The sequence below is a fragment of the Oncorhynchus nerka genome, linkage group LG27 (assembly GCF_034236695.1).
Source record: "Oncorhynchus nerka isolate Pitt River linkage group LG27, Oner_Uvic_2.0, whole genome shotgun sequence".
Taxonomy (NCBI): Eukaryota; Metazoa; Chordata; class Actinopteri; order Salmoniformes; family Salmonidae; genus Oncorhynchus; species Oncorhynchus nerka.
The window spans coordinates 25783942-25802201 of NC_088422.1; positions in this window are offsets into that span (position 1 = coordinate 25783942).

The following is an 18260-nucleotide window of genomic DNA, read 5'->3' on the forward strand; positions in this document are numbered from 1 at the left end:
CTGCCTGCCTGCCTGCCTGCCTGCCTGCCTGCAGTGCCTGCCTGCCTGCAGGTGCCTGCCTGCGGTGTGCCTGCCTGCCTGCCTGCCAGTGCCTGCCCGGTGCCTGCCTGCAGTGCCTGCCTGCCTGCCTGCCTGCCTGCAGTCCCCTGCAGTGCCTGCCCGGTGCCTGCCTGCCTGCAGTGCCTGCCTGCAACGGTGCCTGCCTGCAGTGCCTGCCTGCCTGCCTGCCTGCAGTGCCTGCCTGCCTGCAGTGCCTGCCTGCCTGCAGTGCCTGCCTGCCTGCAGTTGCCTGCCTGCCTGCAGTGCCTGCCTGCCTGCAGTGCCTGCCTGGTGCCTGCCTGCCTGCCTGCCTGCCTGCCTGCAGTGCCTGCCTGCCTGCAGTGCCTGCCTGCAGGTGCCTGCCTGCAGTGCCTGCCTGCCTGCCTGGTGCCTGCCCTGCCTGCCTGCAGTGCCTGCCTGCCTGCCTGCAGTTGCCTGCCCAGTGCCTGCCTGCCTGCCTGCCACGGTGCCTGCCTGCCTGCAGTGCCTGCCTGCCTGCAGGTGCCTGCCTGCAGTTGCTGCCTGCAGTGCCTGCCTGCCAGTGCCTGCCTGCAGTTGCCTGCCTGCAGTGCCTGCCTGCCTGCCTGCAGTGCCTGCCCTGCCTGCAGTGCCTGCCTGCAGTGCCTGCCTGCCTGCCTGCAGTGCCTGCCTGCACTGTGCCTGCCTGCCTGCAGTGCCTGCCTGCCCGTGTGCAGTGCCTGCCTGCAGTGCCTGCCTGCCTGCCTGCCTGCCTGCCTGCAGTGCCTGCCTGCCTGCAGGTGCCTGCCTGCCTGCAGTGCCCAGGTGCCTGCCTGCAGTGCCTGCCTGCCTGCAGTGCCTGCCTTGCCTGCCTGCAGTGCCTGCCTGCAGTGCCTGCCTGCCTGCCTGCCTGCCTGCCAGTGCCTGCCTGCAGTGCCTGCCTGCAGTGCCTGCCTGCCCAGTGCCTGCCTGCCTGCAGGTGCCCGGTGCCTGCCTGCCTGCAGTGCCTGCCTGCCTGTTGCCTGCCCTGCCTGCCTGCCTGCAGTGCCTGCCTGCCTGCAGGTGCCTGCCTGCCTGCCTGCCTGCCTGCAGTGCCTGCCTGCCCTGCCTGCCTGCAGTGCCTGCCTGCCTGCCTGCCTGCCTGCAGTGCCTGCCTGCCTGCCTGCCTGGTGCCTGCCTGCAGTGCCTGCCTGCCTGCCTGCAGTGCCTGCCTGCGGTGCCTGCCTGCCCACGGTGCCTGCCTGCCTGCCTGCCCTGCAGTGCCTGCCTGCCTGCCTGCAGTGCCTGCCTGCTGCCTGCCTGCAGTGCCTGCCCTGCCTGCCTGCCTGCCTGGTGCCTGCCTGCCTGCAGTGCCTGCCTGCCTGCCTGCCCTGCCTGCCTGCCTGCAGTGCCTGCCTGCAGTTGCCTGCCTGCCTGCATTGCCTGCCTGCGGTGCCTGCCTATGGTGCCTGCCTGCCTGCAGTGCCTGCCTGCGGTGCCTGCCTGCCTGCAGTGCCTGCCCTGCCTGCAGTTGCCTGCCTGCAGTGCCTGCCTGCCTGCAGTGCCTGCCTGCCTGCATTGCCCTGCCTGCCTGCAGTTGCCTGCCTGCAGTGCCTGCCCTGCCTGCCCTGCCTGCCTGCAGTGCCTGCCTGCCTGCCTGCAGTGCCTGCCTGCCTGCCCTGCCTGCAGTGCCTGCCTGCCTGCAGTCCTGCCTGCCTGCCTGCCTGCAGTGCCTGCCTGCAGTGCCTGCCTGCAGTGCCTGCCTGCCTGCAGTGCCTGCCTGCCTGCAGTGCCTGCCTGCCTGCCTGCCTGCAGTGCCTGCCTGCCTGCAGTGCCTGCCTGCCTGCCTGCAGGTGCCTGCCTGCCTGCCTGCGGTGCCTGCCTGCCTGCAGTGCCTGCCTGCAGTGCCTGCCTGCCTGCAGTGCCTGCCTGCCTGCCTGTGCCTGCCTGCCTGCAGTGCCTGCCTGCGGTGCCTGCCTGCCTGCAGTGCCCAGTGCCTGCCTGCCTGCCTGCCTGGTGCCTGCCTGCCTGCAGTGCCTGCCTGCAGTGCCTGCCTGCCTGCAGTTGCCTGCCTACGGTGCCTGCCTGCAGTGCCTGCCTGCTGCCTGCCTGCAGTGCCTGCCTGCCTGCCTGCCTGCCTGCCTGCCCCCTGCCCGGTGCCTGCCTGCCTGCAGTGCCTGCCACCAGTGCCTGCCTGCCTGCAGTGCTGCCTGCCTGCAGGTGCCTGCCTGCCCTGCCTGCAGTGCCTGCCTGCCTGCAGTGCCTGCCTGCCTGCCACGGTGCCTGCCCGGTGCCCTGCCTGCAGTGCCTGCCTGCAGTGCCTGCCTGCCTGCCTACGGTGCCTGCCTGCCTGCCTGCCTGCAGTGCCTGTCTGCCTGCAGTGCCTGCCTGCCTGCCAGTGCCTGCCTGCCTGCCTGCAGTGCCTGCCTGCCAGCCCTGCAGTGCCTGCCTGCAGTCACTGGTGCCCAGTGCCTGCCTGCCTGCAGTTGCCTGCCTGCCTGCAGTTGCCTGCCTGCCTGCCTGCCTGCAGTGCCTGCCTGCAGTGCCTGCCTGCCTGCAGTGCCTGCCTGCCTGCCTGCCTGCCTGCCTGCCTGCAGTGCCTGCCTGCCTGCCTGCGGTGCCTGCCTGCCTGCCTGCCTGCCTGCAGTGCCTGTACGGTGCCTGCCTGCAGTGCCTGCCTGGTGCCTGCCTGCAGTGCCTGCCTGCAGTGCCTGCCTGCCTGCCTGCCTGCCCTGCCTGCAGTGCCTGCCTGCCTGCCTACCTGCAGTGCCTGCCTGCAGTTGCCTGCCTGCCTGCAGTTGCCTGCCTGCCTGCAGTTGCCTGCCTGCAGTGCCTGCCTGCCTGCAGTGCCTGCCTGCAGTGCCTGCCTGCCTGCCTGCCTGCAGTGCCTGCCTGCCTGGTGCCTGCCTGCCTGCCTGCCTGCGGTGCCTGCCTGCCTGCCTGCCTGCCTGCCTGCCCTGCGGTGCCTGCCTGCCTGCCTGCAGTGCCTGCCTGCCTGCAGTGCCTGCCTGCCTGCCTGCCTGCGGTGTGCCTGCCTGCCTGCAGTGCCTGCCTGGTGCCTGCCTGCCTGCAGTGCCTGCCTGCCTGCCTGCAGTGCCTGCCTGCCTGCCACGGTGCCTGCCTGCCTGCAGTGCCTGCCTGCCCAGTGCCTGCCTGCCTGCAGTGCCTGCCTGCAGTGCCTGCCTGCAGTGCCTGCCTGCCTGCCTGTGCCTGCCTGCAGTGCCTGCCTGCAGTGCCTGCCTGCAGTTGCCTGCCTGCCTGCCTGCAGTGCCTGCCTGCCTGCCTGCCTGCGGTGCCTGCCTGCCTGCCTGCCTGCGGTGCCTGCCTGCCTGCAGTGCCTGCCTGCAGTGCCTGCCTGCCTGCAGTGCCTGCCTGCCTGCAGGTGCCTGCCTGCCTGCAGTGCCTGCCTGCCTGCAGTCTTTGCCTGCCTGCCCAGGTGCCTGCCCTGCCTGCCTGCCTGCCTGCAGTGCCTGCCTGCCTGCAGTGCCTGCCTGCCTGCATGTGCCTGCCTGCGGTGCCTGCCTGCAGTGCCTGCCTGCCTGCCTGCCTGCCAGTGCCTGCCTGCAGGTGCCTGCCTGCCTGCACGGTGCCTGCCTGCAGTGCCTGCCTGCCTGGTGCCTGCCTGCCTGCAGTGCCTGCCTGCCTGCCTGCGGTGCCTGCCTGCAGTGCCTGCCTGCCTGCGGTGCCTGCCTGCCTGCCTGCCTGCAGTGCCTGCCTGCCTGCCTGCAGTGCCTGCCTGCCTGCAGTGCCTGCCTGCAGTGCCTGCCCTGCCTGCCTGCCTGCAGTGCCTGCCTGCCTGCCTGCCTGCCTGCCCTGCCTGCATTTCCCGGTGTGCCTGCCTGCGGTGCCTGCCTGCCTGCTGGTGCCTGCCTGCTGCCTGCCTGCGGTGTGCCTGCCTGCCTGCCTGCCTGCGGTGCCTGCCTGCCTGCAGTGCCTGCCTGCCTGCCTGCCTGCCTACAGTGCCTGCCTGCCTGCCTGCACGGTGCCTGCCTGCCTGCCTGCCTGCCTGCAGTGCCTGCCTGCCTGCCTGCCTGCAGTGCCTTGCCTGCCTGCCTGCCTGCAGTGCCTGCCTGCCTGCAATTGCCTGCCTGCCTGCCTGCCTGCAGGCCTTGCCTGCCTGCCACGGTGCCTGCCTGCCAGGTGCCTGCCTGCCTGCCTGCCTGCAGTGCCTGCCTGCCTGCAGTTGCCTTCTTGTGGTGCCTGCCTACGGTGCCTGCCTGCCTGCAGTGCCTGCCCTGCCTGCCTGCAGTGCTGCCTGCCTGCCTGCCTGCAGTGCCTGCCTGCCTGCAGTGCCTGCCTGCCTGCAGTGCCTGCCTGCCTGCAGGTGCCTGCCCTGCCTGCCTGCCTGCAGTGCCTGCCTGCCTGCAGTGCCTGCCTGGTGCCTGCCTGCCTGCAGTGCCTGCCTGCAGTGCCTGCCTGCCTGCCTGCCTGCAGTGCCTGCCTGCAGTGCCTGCCTGCCTGCCTGCAGTGCCTGCCTGCGGTGCCTGCCTGCCTGCAGTGCCTGCCTGCAGTGCCTGCCTGCCTGCAGTTGCCTGCCTGCCTGCAGTGCCTGCCTGCCTGCCCGGTGCCTGCCTGCAGTGCCTGCCGGTGCCTGCCTGCAGTGCCTGCCCTGCCTGCCTGCCCAGTGCCTGCCTGCCTGCAGTGCCTGCCTGCCTGCCTGCCTGTGCCTGCCTGCCTGCCTGCAGTGCCTGCCTGCCTGCCTGCCATGCCTGCCTGCCTGCAGCCTGCCGGTGCCTGCCTGCCTGCACGGTGCCTGCCTGCCTGCAGTTGCCTGCCTGCCTGCCTGCAGTGCCTGCCTGCCGGTGCCTGCCTGCCTGCGGTGCCTGCCTGCCTGCCTGCCTGCCACGGTGCCTGCCTGCCTGCAGTGCCTGCCTGCCTGCCTGGTGCCTGCCTGCAGTGCCTGCCTGCCTGCGGTGCCTGCCTGCTGTGCCCTGCCTGCCTGCATTTTTGCCTGCCTGCCTGCCTGCAGTGCCTGCCTGCCTGCCTGCAGTGCCTGCCTGCCTGCTTCTGCCTGCCCAGCCTGCCCTGCCTGCCTGCCTGCCTGCCTGCAGTGCCTGCCTGCCTGCCTGCCTGCAGTGCCTGCCTGCCTGCCTGCCTGCCTGCAGTGCCTGCCTGCCAGTGCCTGCAGTGCCTGCAGTGCCTGCCTGCCTGCAGTGCCTGCCTGCCTGCAGTGCCTGCCTGCCTGCCTGCCTGCAGGTGCCTGCCTGCCTGCAGTGCCTGCCTGCCTGCCTGCCTGCCTGCACGGTGCCTGCCTGCCCTGCCTGCCTGCAGTTGCCTGCCTGCAGTGTGCCCTGCCTGCCTGCCAGTGCCTGCCTGCCTGTGCCTGCCTGCCTGCAGTACCAGTGCCTGCCTCAGTGCCTGCCCTGCCTGCCTGCAGTGCCTGCCTGCCTGCCTGCCTGCCTGCCTGCAGTGCCTGCCTGCCTGCAGTGCCTGCCACGGTGCCCTCAGTGCCTGCCTGCAGTGCCTGCCTGCCTGCAGTGCCCTGCCTGCCTGCAGTGCCTGCCCTGCCTGCCGGTGCCTGCCACGGTGCCTGCCTGCAGTGCCTGCCTGCCTGCCAGCACGGTGCCTGCCTGCAGTGCCTGCCTGCCTGCAGGTGCCTGCCTGGTGTGCCTGCCCAGTGCCTGCCTGCAGTGCCTGCCTGCGGTGCCTGCCTGCCTGCAGTGCCTGCCTGGTGCCTGCCTGCCCTGCCTGCAGTGCCTGCCTGCGGTGCCTGCCGTGCCTTCTGCACAGTGCCTGCCTGCAGTGCCTGCCTGCCTGCAGTGCCTGCCTGCCTGCAGTGCCTGCCCGGTGCCTGCCTGCCTGCAGTGCCTGCCCAGTGCCTGCCTGCAGTGCCTGCCTACGGTGCCTGCCTGCCTGCAGTGCCTGCCTGCAGTGCCTGCCTGGTGCCTGCCTGCCTGCCTGTGCCTGCCTGCCTGCTGCGGTGCCTGCCTGCCTGCCTGCCTGCAGTGCCTGCCTGCCACGGTGCCTGCCTGCCTGGTGCCTGCCTGCTGTTGCCTGCCTGCCTACGGTGCCTGCCTGCGGTGCCTGCCTGCCTGCAGTGCCTGCCTGCCTGCGTGCCTGCCTGCCTGCAGTTGCCTACCTGCCTGCCTGCTGGTGCCTGCCTGCAGTGCCTGCCTGCCCAGTGCCTGCCTGCAGTTGCCTGCCTGCAGTGCCTGCCTGCCTGCAGTGCCTGCCTGCAGTGCCTGCCTGCAGTGCCTGCCCTGCCTGCCTGCATTTGCCTGCCTGCCTGCCTGCAGTGCCTGCCTGCCTGCAGTGCCTGCCTACGGTGCCCTGCCTGCCTCGGTGCCCCTGCCTGCAGTGCCTGCCTGCCTGCAGTGCCTGCCTGCAGTGCCTGCCTGCCTGCAGTGCCTGCCTGCAGTGCCTACCTGCCTGCCTGCCTGCAGGTGCCTGCCTGCCTGCGGTGCCTGCCTGCCTGCCTGGTTGCCTGCCTGCTTGCCTGCCGGTGCCTGCGGTGCCTGCCTGCCTGCCTGCAGTGCCTGCCTGCCTGCAGTGCCTGCCTGCCTGCCTGCCTGCCTGCATGCCTGCCTGCCTGCCTGCATGCCTGCCTGCCTGCAGTGCCTGCCTGCAGTGCCTGCCTGCAGTGCCTGCCTGCCTGCAGTGCCTGCCTGGTGCCTGCCTGCCGTACCTACCTGCAGTGCCTGCCTGCCTATGGTGCCTGCCTGCCTGCAGTGCCTGCCTGCCCTGCAGTGCCTGCCTGCCTGCGGTGCCTGCCTGCCTGCAGTGCCTGCCTGCAGTGCCTGCCTACGGTGCCTGCCTGCGGTGCCTGCCTGCCTGCAGTGCCTGCCTGCCTACGGTGCCTGCCCTACCTGCCTGCCTGCCAGCCTGCCTGCCTGCCTGCAGTGCCTGCCTGCTGCCTGCCTGCAGTGCCTGCCTGCCCGGTGCCTGCCTGGTGCCTGCCTGCCCTGCCTGCCACGGTGCCTGCCTGCCTGCAGTGCCTGCCTGCCTGCAGTGCCTGCCTGCACCTGCAGTGCCTGCCCCTGCAGTGCCTGCCTGCCTGCCTGCAGTGCCTGCCTGCCTGCAGTGCCTGCCTGCCTGCCTGCCTGCCTGCCTGCAGTGCCTGCCTGCCTGCAGCCTGCCTGCCTGCCTGCAGTGCCTGCCTGCCTGCAGTGCCTGCCTGCCTGCCTGTGCCTGCCTGCAGTGCCTGCCTACCGTGCCTGCCTGCCTGCCTGCAGTGCCTGCCTGCCTGCCTGCCAGTGCCTGCCTGCCTGCCAGTGCCTGCCTGCAGTGCCTGCCTGCCTGCCTGCCTGCAGTGCCTGCCTGCCTGGTGCCTGCCCAGTGCCTGCCTGCTGCCTGCAGTGCCTGCCTGCAGTGCCTGCCTGCCTGCAGTGCCTGCCTGCCTGCCTGCCTGCCTGCAGTGCCTTCTGCCTGCAGTGCCTGCCTGCCTGGTGCCTGCCTGCCTGCCTGCCTGCCTGCAGTGCCTGCCTGCAGTGCCTGCCTGCCTGCCTGCCTGCAGTGCCTGCCCGTGCCTTCCTGCCAGTGCCTGCCTGCCAGTGCCTGCCCTGCCTGCCTGCCCTGCCTGCCTGCCTGCAGTGCCTGCCTGCAGTGCCTGCCCTACAGTGCCTGCCTGCAGTGCCTGCCTGCCTGCAGTGCCTGCCTGCCTGCAGTGCCTGCCTGCAGGTGCCTGCCTGCAGTGCCTGCATGCCTGCAGTGCCTGCCTGCCTGCACCTGCCTGCCTGCCTGCAGTGCCTGCCTGCCAGTGCCTGCCTGCCTGCCTGCCTGCCTGCAGTGCCTGCCTGCAGTGCCTGCCTGCAGTGCCTGCCTGCAGTGCCTGCCTGCCTGCAGTGCCTGCCTGCCTGCAGCCTACCTGCAGTGCCTGCCTGCAGTGCCAGTGCCTGCCTGCAGTGCCTGCCTGCAGTGCCTGCCTGCCTGCCTGCTGCCTGCCTGGTGCCTGCCTGCCTGCAGTGCCTGCCTGCAGTGCCTGCCTGCAGTGCCTTCCTGCAGTGCCTGCCTACCTGCCTGCCTGCCTACAGTGCCCTGCCTGCAGTGCAGTGCCTACCTACAGTGTGCCTGCCTACAGGTGCCTGCCTGCAGTGCCTGCCTGCCTGCCTACAGTGCCTGCCTGCCTGCAGTGCCTACCTGCCTGCAGTGCCTGCCTGCCTACAGTACCTGCCCTGCCTGCCTTCCTACAGTGCCTACCTACAGTGCCTGCCAGTGCCTGCCTGCCTGCCTACCTACAGTGCCTGCCCCTGCCTACAGTGCCTGCCTGCCTGCCTGTGCCTACCTGCCTGCAGTGCCTGCCTGCAGTGCCTGCCTACCTGCCTACCTACCTACAGTACCTACCTACAGTACCTGCCTGCCTGCAGTACCTGCCTAGTGCCCTGCAGTGCCTGCCTGCCTGCCTGCCTGCCTACCTGCCAGTGCCTAACCTGCCTGCTACAGTCCTACCCTGCCTGCCTACAGTGCCTGCCTACCTACAGTGCCTGCCTGCCTGCCTGTGCCTGCCTGCCTGCCTAGTGCCTGCCTGCAGTGCCCTACCTACCTACAGTGCCTACCTACCAGTGCCTACCTACCTACCTACCTACCTACAGTACCTACCTACCTATACCTACAGTGCCCACCCTACCTACACCTACCTACCTACATACCTACCTACCTACAGTACATACCTACAGTACCTACCTACCTACAGTACCTAACTATCATACCTTCCTACAGTACCTACCTACAGTACCTACCTACCTAACTACCTACCTACTTACCTACCTACCCTACCCCTCTGTGGAGAAGCCTGGCTGGTCATTGAGCCCCAGCCCGGCCATCCCCTCATCTATCAGTGACACCACTGGCTGACAGAGCACTTATTCACACTCACTCATGAATATTCAATTTACTCCCACTTCAAGGGTACAAAATATATATCTATACACAAGAGAGAGAAGGAGAGACATCCCTCTTTCTTTCTCTCCGTCTCCCTCTCTTCCCCCCTCTTTATATCTCTCTCTATCTGTCTCTCTCTCCCTTCACTTTCTCTCTCTCTTGCCTCAGCTTGCATAACCAAAACACAGCAAGCAAATGTGGGCTCTAATTTCATGTGCATGTTTCATTAGAGGTGTCGACCAGTAGACATTTTTCCTGATACTTTGAGCAACTCCACACAATCCTGCACCATTTGCTGAAAAAAAAATCCCATTTGTCCTTTGTCAGCACAAACACTTTAATTTGATGCTTTCACTCTTGAGTGAGCAGCAGATCTCCTCAGAAGCCCTCAGAGACACAGGAAATGCATGTGGGTCCTTTCCTCTACCTCATCAGCAACACACCTAATACTACATGGCCTCTATGTTTTATAAATCATTTGAATCATGCATAAGTGGAAATACTGTAGAGGGCAAAAGTGCAGGTGTGTCAGTTTTCAAGTGGCAAAAACATCACAATAACTATGTCTTACTTTATAAAATGGCCTTTGGTATGCTCAACTGGATTCAGTAAAATAATATATGGTATGCTATACTGCATTCAGGAGAATAAAAAATTGTATGCTATAGTGCATTCAGTAAAATATATATATATATAGTATGCTATACTGAATTCAGTAAGATGTATACAGTATGCTTTTCTGCATTTAGTTTTTAAAATATATACAGTATGCTATACTGCATTCAGTTTCAAAATATACTGTATGAAAGTAATAATGTACTGTAACATGTCTTATATTATTAAATTAGGAAACATTGACATACAGTACCGATTGTAACAGTGATTGCATTTATGATCTCAGAAAGACTGAGCTGTACATATTTGGTTTTTCTCATCATAGGAAGTATACGACTGAGATGTGAGCCCACTCCATACTCTGAGCTGATCCCTGCAAGGACCTGCAGTCTGAGAGGAGCTCAGATACAGTGGTCAGCAGCTTCATGAAGCTGCTCTCTGTCCATCTTCTCTCTGTCCTTCCTTCCTTCCCCTTTGGTGTTTCTACAATGACTGGAACACTGTGCTTCTGAAACTCTTAAGAAATGCGATCATTTAGCAGACGTTTTGATCCGAAACAACTTCCAATTAACAGTAACTCATCCAAACCATCCAGATGGTATATTTGAAGTGTAGCCCATATGGGAATCAAACCCATTGCCTCGGTGTTGCCACTTGCCAGCGCCGTACTCTAACCTACTGAGTCCTTAGGACCATGAACCATGTTCAATGTACAGTATATTCACACACACAGGGTTTATAGTACAGTATATACTGAAACCTCCAGTAGGTCTATGGGGAGTCGTGGATCTGTCACAGCACACTGAGCTGCCAGGCCCCTGATGCCCCTCTGCCCTATCAGATACAGCCACAACATAGCAAGTGCCACTGTCTGAAACAGTTCCACCACACAGCCTGTCAACCACAGCCAATCACTTCCTCTGCTTTATACATAGCATAACGTTACACACAGAGTGACAGAGGGTGGGGACATACTCATCAGCTGATATGTAATAACAGACCTACTATACAGTACCTGAACAAGAGATTCAGTACCATTCAGTACCATTCCTACCGAAATCACACATTGTATAGCTTGCCTGGACTATTAAGGTTCTAGGATTTCCTCTGTAATGAATATAGCAACGAGTGGTAGATGTTTGGCATTATAAAACTTGTCAAGGTGTGCAGAATTGAAATATCCCATTCTGACATGTATTTGATGGAAATCAGCATGTTACTCTCCAGGTGTGATGAGGCCTTAATTAGCTGTTTGTGATGGCTGCTGTGCTGTGGGTTGCAGCGCGAGGTGAGCCACGTCACCGGGGCAATGAGCGGGCCAAGTGCAAACCTCTGTTCTCAGTATTTGCACAGCTGTTTCACAGTGATGGCGAAAGGTAATTGTTTCCTCCCCATCTCATTCATTTCCGCAGTAGTCTGTGACTGCAGGTGACACAGTCAGAGCAGGTAAACCTGAACAGGGAAACCTGTCTCTCCTGTGATCTCCTGAGAAGTCTACAATAATATCTCATTATTGAATCACAAGCCAGTGCCACTGAGCATTGAGTCCTTACACTACAGCAGCACCTAGTGGACATGTGCATAATTTTAGCTGGGAATTGGTGGCTCTGAGGTAGTATAATATTGTCTGCAGTTAATCGTACATTTCTTAAGGTGTGGGAATTTCTTTCAGAAATTTCAATCAAATCAGCGCTCTTTGATTTCTCAGTCAGAATTGATCATATGTAGTGTATACTGTAGGTGGCAGGTGCTGGTCTTGTGGCCACTTACCTGGTATGTATACAACATCCTGCCACTTGGTGTCAGTGTGTCAATAGGAATTGCTGTCATGCTCTGTGACTGCCCCTTGCATAGCTCAGAGTTTAGTGATATCCTTATCACATGTTATATCTCGTAATGTTTTTTACATCCGCCAAGCCTGCAGTGACAAACTCAGTTCAGTTTAACTTTTCTTACTTGACAATAGAGATTTACTGTACCTGATAACTAGGAATAATAGTTCAAAATTGAGGGTGCAGTTAGAGAGTGACACATTTGATCATTTTTCTATACATTATCATGTGCACACAATATTTAATTAAAACGCCAAAAGCCAGTCCATTAATCAGCTGTAGAGATCCCCACAATTTGATGGGGGAAATCTGCACTTGACTAACTCATTCAAAATACAAAGTATCATGTGTTTTACTCAAGTGGAGGCCTTGGGGTGCCTGAAAAGTGGACAGACCTTCACACATAACATCCACATACCTCTCCTTTCTAACTACAGCTCAACATATTATCCTCCAGGAATCCTCACAATGAGAGTCAACTCTTTACTGTAAGAATTTGTTCTTTTTTCAATACGTTCTTCAAGAATGCAATTTCCAATGGGAAGCCTTTCATTTGGAGTGGCAGAGCTCACTAAATGTATGATAGATGTGGACAGAAAGACACAATAGTTCACAATCAGAGAGAGAGAGAGGGAGAGAGAGAGAGAAATGTCATAGATTAACAGATTACACCATTTCAATTGTTCTCAGACCATTCATTACACATCTCTATTGTGTATCTGTTTCTTAGCTATTCTACCTCAAAATCCTATTAAACCATCCCATAATAGGTTTGTATTGAAGTGGCATAGGGAGGAAGTGGCTGAACATAATGTTTTAACGCTCCATGATTAGTTGCTGAGGACCACAACCGCCAGTTGAACAAGCTCACCACTTTTGGTTTTCCTTCATGCAAAATGCGAAGGAAGCATTTCTATGAATTCAGGGAGTGGCCAAGGACCAAAGTTTGAGTTCAGTTTTAAACTTTAAAGTTTGTCATTTAAGTTTAGAATGTACGGTATTCTCTATCAACAGAAGTTGGTTAGCTCTATCACTGACTGAGTGAGTCCACAGTAGAGTCCAGCAGAGTTTACATTATGCATTGGTGCTTTTTAGTGAAAAAGAGGTCTGAAATGAGCAGCGGATATGTATAAGAGGTAAGTAAGGTCAGACACGCCAGTGGCAGAGTGCTCTGAGATAAAGCTAATAGCTAATGTTAGCCTGCACCAAGTGACTCCACCCCCCCACCCTTCTGTTTTTGTCTCAACCTAATGCCCGTACAACATTTATGGCGCTGCTTTTAAAGGCGGTCTCCATAGCGACGGTGTGAACCCCTCTCCAACACTGACCCTTTCCCCAGCAGAGGTTCTGATTGATGGTTAAAGGGGCGGTCATCAAGACTATCTGCTCTGGCCAGATTAGGCAGGACAAACATGCCCCCGAATGGCCGGCCAGGCAGGAATGTTTGTTAACGAGGTGAAATTCCACCATTTTCTGAACCGCAGATTTACAGACATGTACCCTTTAATAATTGCATAAATCTCATCTGAATGTATTCTTGTCTTTAGGTTATTTTTGAACCTTTGAATCATCTCTTAATCTGAATACAGGTTAGTCTTGTCTGTCAGAGGACTCACACAGTCGTTGTTAGAATTTGCCATATGGGCTCCCGAGTGGAATCGCATTGCTAGTAGGCATCACTACAAAGCCCTGATTCGATCCTGGCTGTATCACATGATCAAGAGTCCCATAGGGTGGCCCACAATTGGTTTAGGGGAGGGCTTGGCCAGGGTAGGCTGTCATTGTAAAATAAGAATTTGTTCTTAACTGACTTGCCTAGTTAAATAACAACAAATACAAGTAGCTTTTGCTTTGTAGAGAATTCACTGGACTCTGGATGGTTCATTTACTGCAGGGGGCTAAATCAGGGACACACAGTGTTTCTTGGTAGTCTTAAACAAATCTACTTTTTTTAAAGTATACACCTCACACACATGGTTATGGGCTTACAAAAAATAAGACACCTGTACCATGTCAGATATAGAGTTTAAACGTCTTCAATTTTGAGTTTACATCACAATATTACACTTGAAATATATCACAGAACACTGAAATATAACAAAACTGTTTGACATATAAACACCGGATTTTCTGTGTTTTTTTTAAAGTAACGTTTATTATAATTATGAAAAATATTAATAACATTCCACCCATGAGGCCACTAGGTCATTTGACTGCCGGAAAGGATTACAGTGATCTGTCCAGACATTCCTGAGCAAAATGTCCAGAGTCCTTCTGTATCCCATGGATCTACCACTTCTATCACCTCCTTGGAAGACATCAGTCAGCAGCCCATTGTAGTAGAAATCACTCTGTAATGGAACGGCACAGGGGAACTGTGCAGCTATCCCTTCAACTCTCAACACATTGTTGCCCATTTTACATTCAAATCAAATCAAATGATATTTGTCACGTGCTTCGTAAAACAACAGATTACTCATGGGTCCTTTTCCAACAAATATGTTTTATCTTTACATTTTTGTAAGTCATTTGACACTTTGTTGCAACTCCAGGTAGCTTTACGTATTACAGGTATGTGCAGTTATGTAACACCATTCAGCTTCATCATATAGAATCTTATTGCTGAACAAGACAAAAGACTTTGCGGGTGTCAGTATCCCAGGGTGCCTGGGCATGCAACTGTGGGCTGGTGCTTCTGGGAAAAGTGTTCATCCTCTCACCACATGTAGCTCACTGGCTCTTTGTCTCCTCTGATGTGAGCCTGCCGAGCCCACTGTTTGACGTTTCCATGCCGTTCTTACAACCCCCAGGTTGTCATGGAAATACACTGGGTGGCAGTTGCCACAAAGTTAGAGTGGGGGAAAGGGGAGAGACAAGATGGTGAAAGGGAGGGGGGTCAATTATTCCGGGCTCTTTTGTGTACTTGTGCGACATCATAGTCAAATGTTGATTAAAAGGAGCTGTTGACTGCTTTACTATGGATATTTGTTGACACCAAGCTAAAGAAGGTGTGTACAGAATATTCAGTGCAGTTCAGAAGTCTAAATGTTGTACTTTATTAGTTTTACAGTACATGGATGTCTTAATGAAGGTAAATGTTTAATGTGATTCAGAGAAACTTGAATAGCCTCACAGTCTCTCTATCCCCATCCTAGTCTCTCCATCTGTGTAGAGCAGTGTTGACTTTGTTTGAAACAAGGCTGCTCTGAGGAAAAGCCCACAGTGGCCAGACAAGGCTGAACACATAGGCGCTTACATAGGGAGCCCAACACAACCAGCTTACAAAGCCTTCAAAAACACAGCATTCAGTACAGTGTAGACCAACAAACAACATAACATCTATTGTCTGTGTTGGTGTTATGTTTGTACTTGACGTGTGTATGAGTGGGTAGATGTGCTGTATTTTCCCACTCCAGACCACAAGACAGACAGATATTTCCCCACCATTTCTAGTGTAATTTAGAACTGTAATCATTATGTCCTTCAGTTTGCAACATTCCAATAACAACATCACTGTTTACAGACCTTCTCAGGTTCCTAACCTTGTCTGATGTATTGTACAGTATCTGACTAAAATCGATTGGGAGGTTACTGAAATAACTGTCAGCAAATCAGTGACACTCTCGTCCCCATATCTACAATGACAGTTATGATCTGACATAGCTTATCAACCACAGTTTGTGTGGATAGGATCAGAATCAGGGTACACAATGTCACATAAAGTGCATCGGAGCCTCCTCCAAAGTCCTAGGCTCTTTCTTTACCATGAACATGCAGCTGTTAGAGAGGCGCTTTTTCAACCACACGTTTCTCTCCTTGCTCCTGATGTGGTTAGTCTGTTGCTCTGGGATCCCCCGGACAATGCTGTGGTTAGTCTGTTGCTCTGGGATCCCCCGGACAATGCTGTGGTTAGTCTGTTGCTCTGGGATCCCCCGGACAATGCTGTGGTTAGTCTGTTGCTCTGGGATCCCCGGACAATGCTGTGGTTAGTCTGTTGCTCTGGGATCCCCCGGACAATGCTGTGGTTAGTCTGTTGCTCTGGGATCCCCCGGACAATGCTGTGGTTAGTCTGTTGCTCTGGGATCCCCCGGACAATGCTGTGGTTAGTCTGTTGCTCTGGGATCCCCCGGACAATGCTGTGGTTAGTCTGTTGCTCTGGGATCCCCCGGACAATGCTGTGGTTAGTCTGTTGCTCTGGGATCCCCCGGACAATGCTGTGGTGCCTCTTCCACATTATGTGTTCACCAGCACTGCTTTTATAACCCTGTGAATCATTGCATTGTAGTTGACATACCAGCGTACCAAGGTAGTCATGCCTCCACTGCATCCCACAACTCCTACCTCAGTCCTACTCTGTTAACAAGGCCGTCTCCTACACACCACATTCTCCTCACACTCTCAGCGTGGTTGTCACGCTGTCACCCTATAGTACATCTCATCTCAGTACCTTTTCAACAAGCCCTGCAGTTAACCCAAATTATATTAAGAACAATATGGATTGAAGTGGAATAAAGATTGATAAGTGTTGCTCATTAGTTGGTATCAGTAAACCATCAATCAATATGTTTGTGAAGGGTATATAACCTGTCTTATGTATACAGAGACATTTCTTTAATGCAGTCAACCAGGGTAGAGATGGTTATCACACCCCTGTCTCACCAACACACAAGATCCCTTCTCTACCTCCATGTTAAACATACTACTTGTTTTGTAAAGCCAAATGACATAATCAATACTCCTCTAAAGATCATGAGTTTCAAGTATCTGCTTGTGTGTCCTTTTTCTGACACACTGAGTCGGGGGAAACATCACAACTGTACCCATTATTTTTGTCAACTCAGTGTGTAGAGCGAACGGGTGGTAGTTAAGTTTTATACGTCAACCCCTAATGTGTTTTACTGCAGTGAGTCAGCAACACAGGGCTTAGCATTATGCTCTAACTATACCGTTTACACAGAAGGTGGACAGAGACACACACTTAGAACCACATTAATAGTCTTCCTAAAGCCTGTTGAGAATTATTAATAGTCAATTCAGATGATGGTTATCTACACTGTACATTTTCTTCAATGAACTGAGTCATTTTAATTATCTGAAGGTGAAAGAAGTATCCTGTTCTACTTCTTCAGTTGATCAGTACAAATGTAGGATCTTAACTTGATCACCCTGTTGCAGGAGAAATGTTCTGCAATGTAGGACATTTAAAACTTGTAGTGTGTTTTAAACCTCAAAAGGCTTCGGAAGTTTGTCATTTCCACTTTGACATTTCAGACTTGATTTACCCGTATGATGTGTCAACTCCTACAAAATGTCCATGAATTATAATCCACATAATTATTCACATTTCCTGTTGCTGCAGGATTATTTTCCCACTGTAGCAAAGTGGCTCAAAATAAGATCCTAAATCCACACATTTTGTTTACACAGGATTGGTGGATCCCCCGTGGGACGGTTGAGCTAACATGGGCTAATGTGATTAGCATGAGTTTATAAGTAAGAAAAACATTTCCCAAGACATAGATATATCTGATATTGGCAGAAATCTTAAATGATTGTTAATCTGACATACCAGTAAATGTAAATGGTAAATGTACTTTCCAATTTACAGTAGCTATTACAGTGAAAGAATACCATTCTATTGTTTGAGGAGAGTGCACAGTTATGAACTTGAAAATGTATTAATAAACCAATTAGGCACATTTGTCACGCCCTGACCTCAGTTACCTTTGTTTTCTTTATTATTTGGTTGGGTCAGGGTGTGATAAGGGTGGTGTGTAAGTTGTTGTATTGTCTAGGATTTTTTTGTATGTCTAGGGGTTTTTCTAGTCTAGGGGTATATGTCTATGGTTTATATGTCTATGGTTGCCTAGATTGGTTCTCAATCAGAGGCAGCTTGTTTATCGTTGTCTGTGATTGGGAACCATATTTAGGTAGCCATATTCCTTGGTTTATCTGTGGGTTATTGTCTATGTATAGGTGCCTGTGTCAGCACTAGTGTTTATAGCTTCATGGTCATTTTGTTAGTTTGTTTAAGTGTTCTTCTTTTAATAAAGAGGAATGTATTCTCATCACACTGTGCCTTGGAATGTGACACATTTGTGCATTTTGAAAAGAAATGCAATGGTTCATTGGATCAGTCTAAACCTTTGCACGTACACTGCTGCCATATAATGGCCAACATCTAAATTGCGCCTGGGCTGGAATAATACATTATGGCCTTTCTCTTGCATTTCAAAGATGATGGTACAAAAAGTAATACAAAAAAAACATGTTTTTTCTTTGTCTTATCTTTTACCAGATCTAATGTGTTATATTCTCCTACATTAATTTAACATTTCCACAAACTTCATAGTGTTTCCTTTCAAACGGTATCAAGAATATGTATATCCTTGCTTTAGGCCCTGTGCTACAGGCAGTTAGATTGCAGTATGTCATTTTAGGCGAAAATTGAAAAAAAGGGGCAGATCCTTAATTAAATTTTTTCAAACGCAAACTTGCAAAAGATGCTTACATGTTCAAACCAATGTGTATGGTCTGGGTGAAGGGAGAGGCCGCAGGCTGCTGTTCAGACAGCAGATTAAGGCGAGTGGTGCCCAGTTTGGTGCAGCAGCAGGCTTTGTTAATCTGGTTCTGTGGTGTGGCTTTCAGTCTGTGTGTTGGTTGGTGCTCAGGGGAATACTAATGCAGCTCTTTATCTTCCAGGGCATTAGTGATTAGTGGCTTTTGTGTGGGGTCTTACACTCAAGCACACGTGTGTGGGCTTGGGGGCACACGGGAGGCTCCCTCTACTAAAACCAAAAGCCGAGAGTGGTCCATACTATTTATTTCATTTCATATACAGTAAAGGAATGTATTCTGTTTGTAAATGTCTATGTATGCTGTTCACTTATGTGCATCTAAGAAGAAAGTATGTGTCACATGCAGTATGTTAAACACTCAGCATACAAAACATTAAGAACACCTGCTCTTTCCATGACATAGACTGACCAGGTGAATCCAGTTGAAAGCTACGATCCCTTA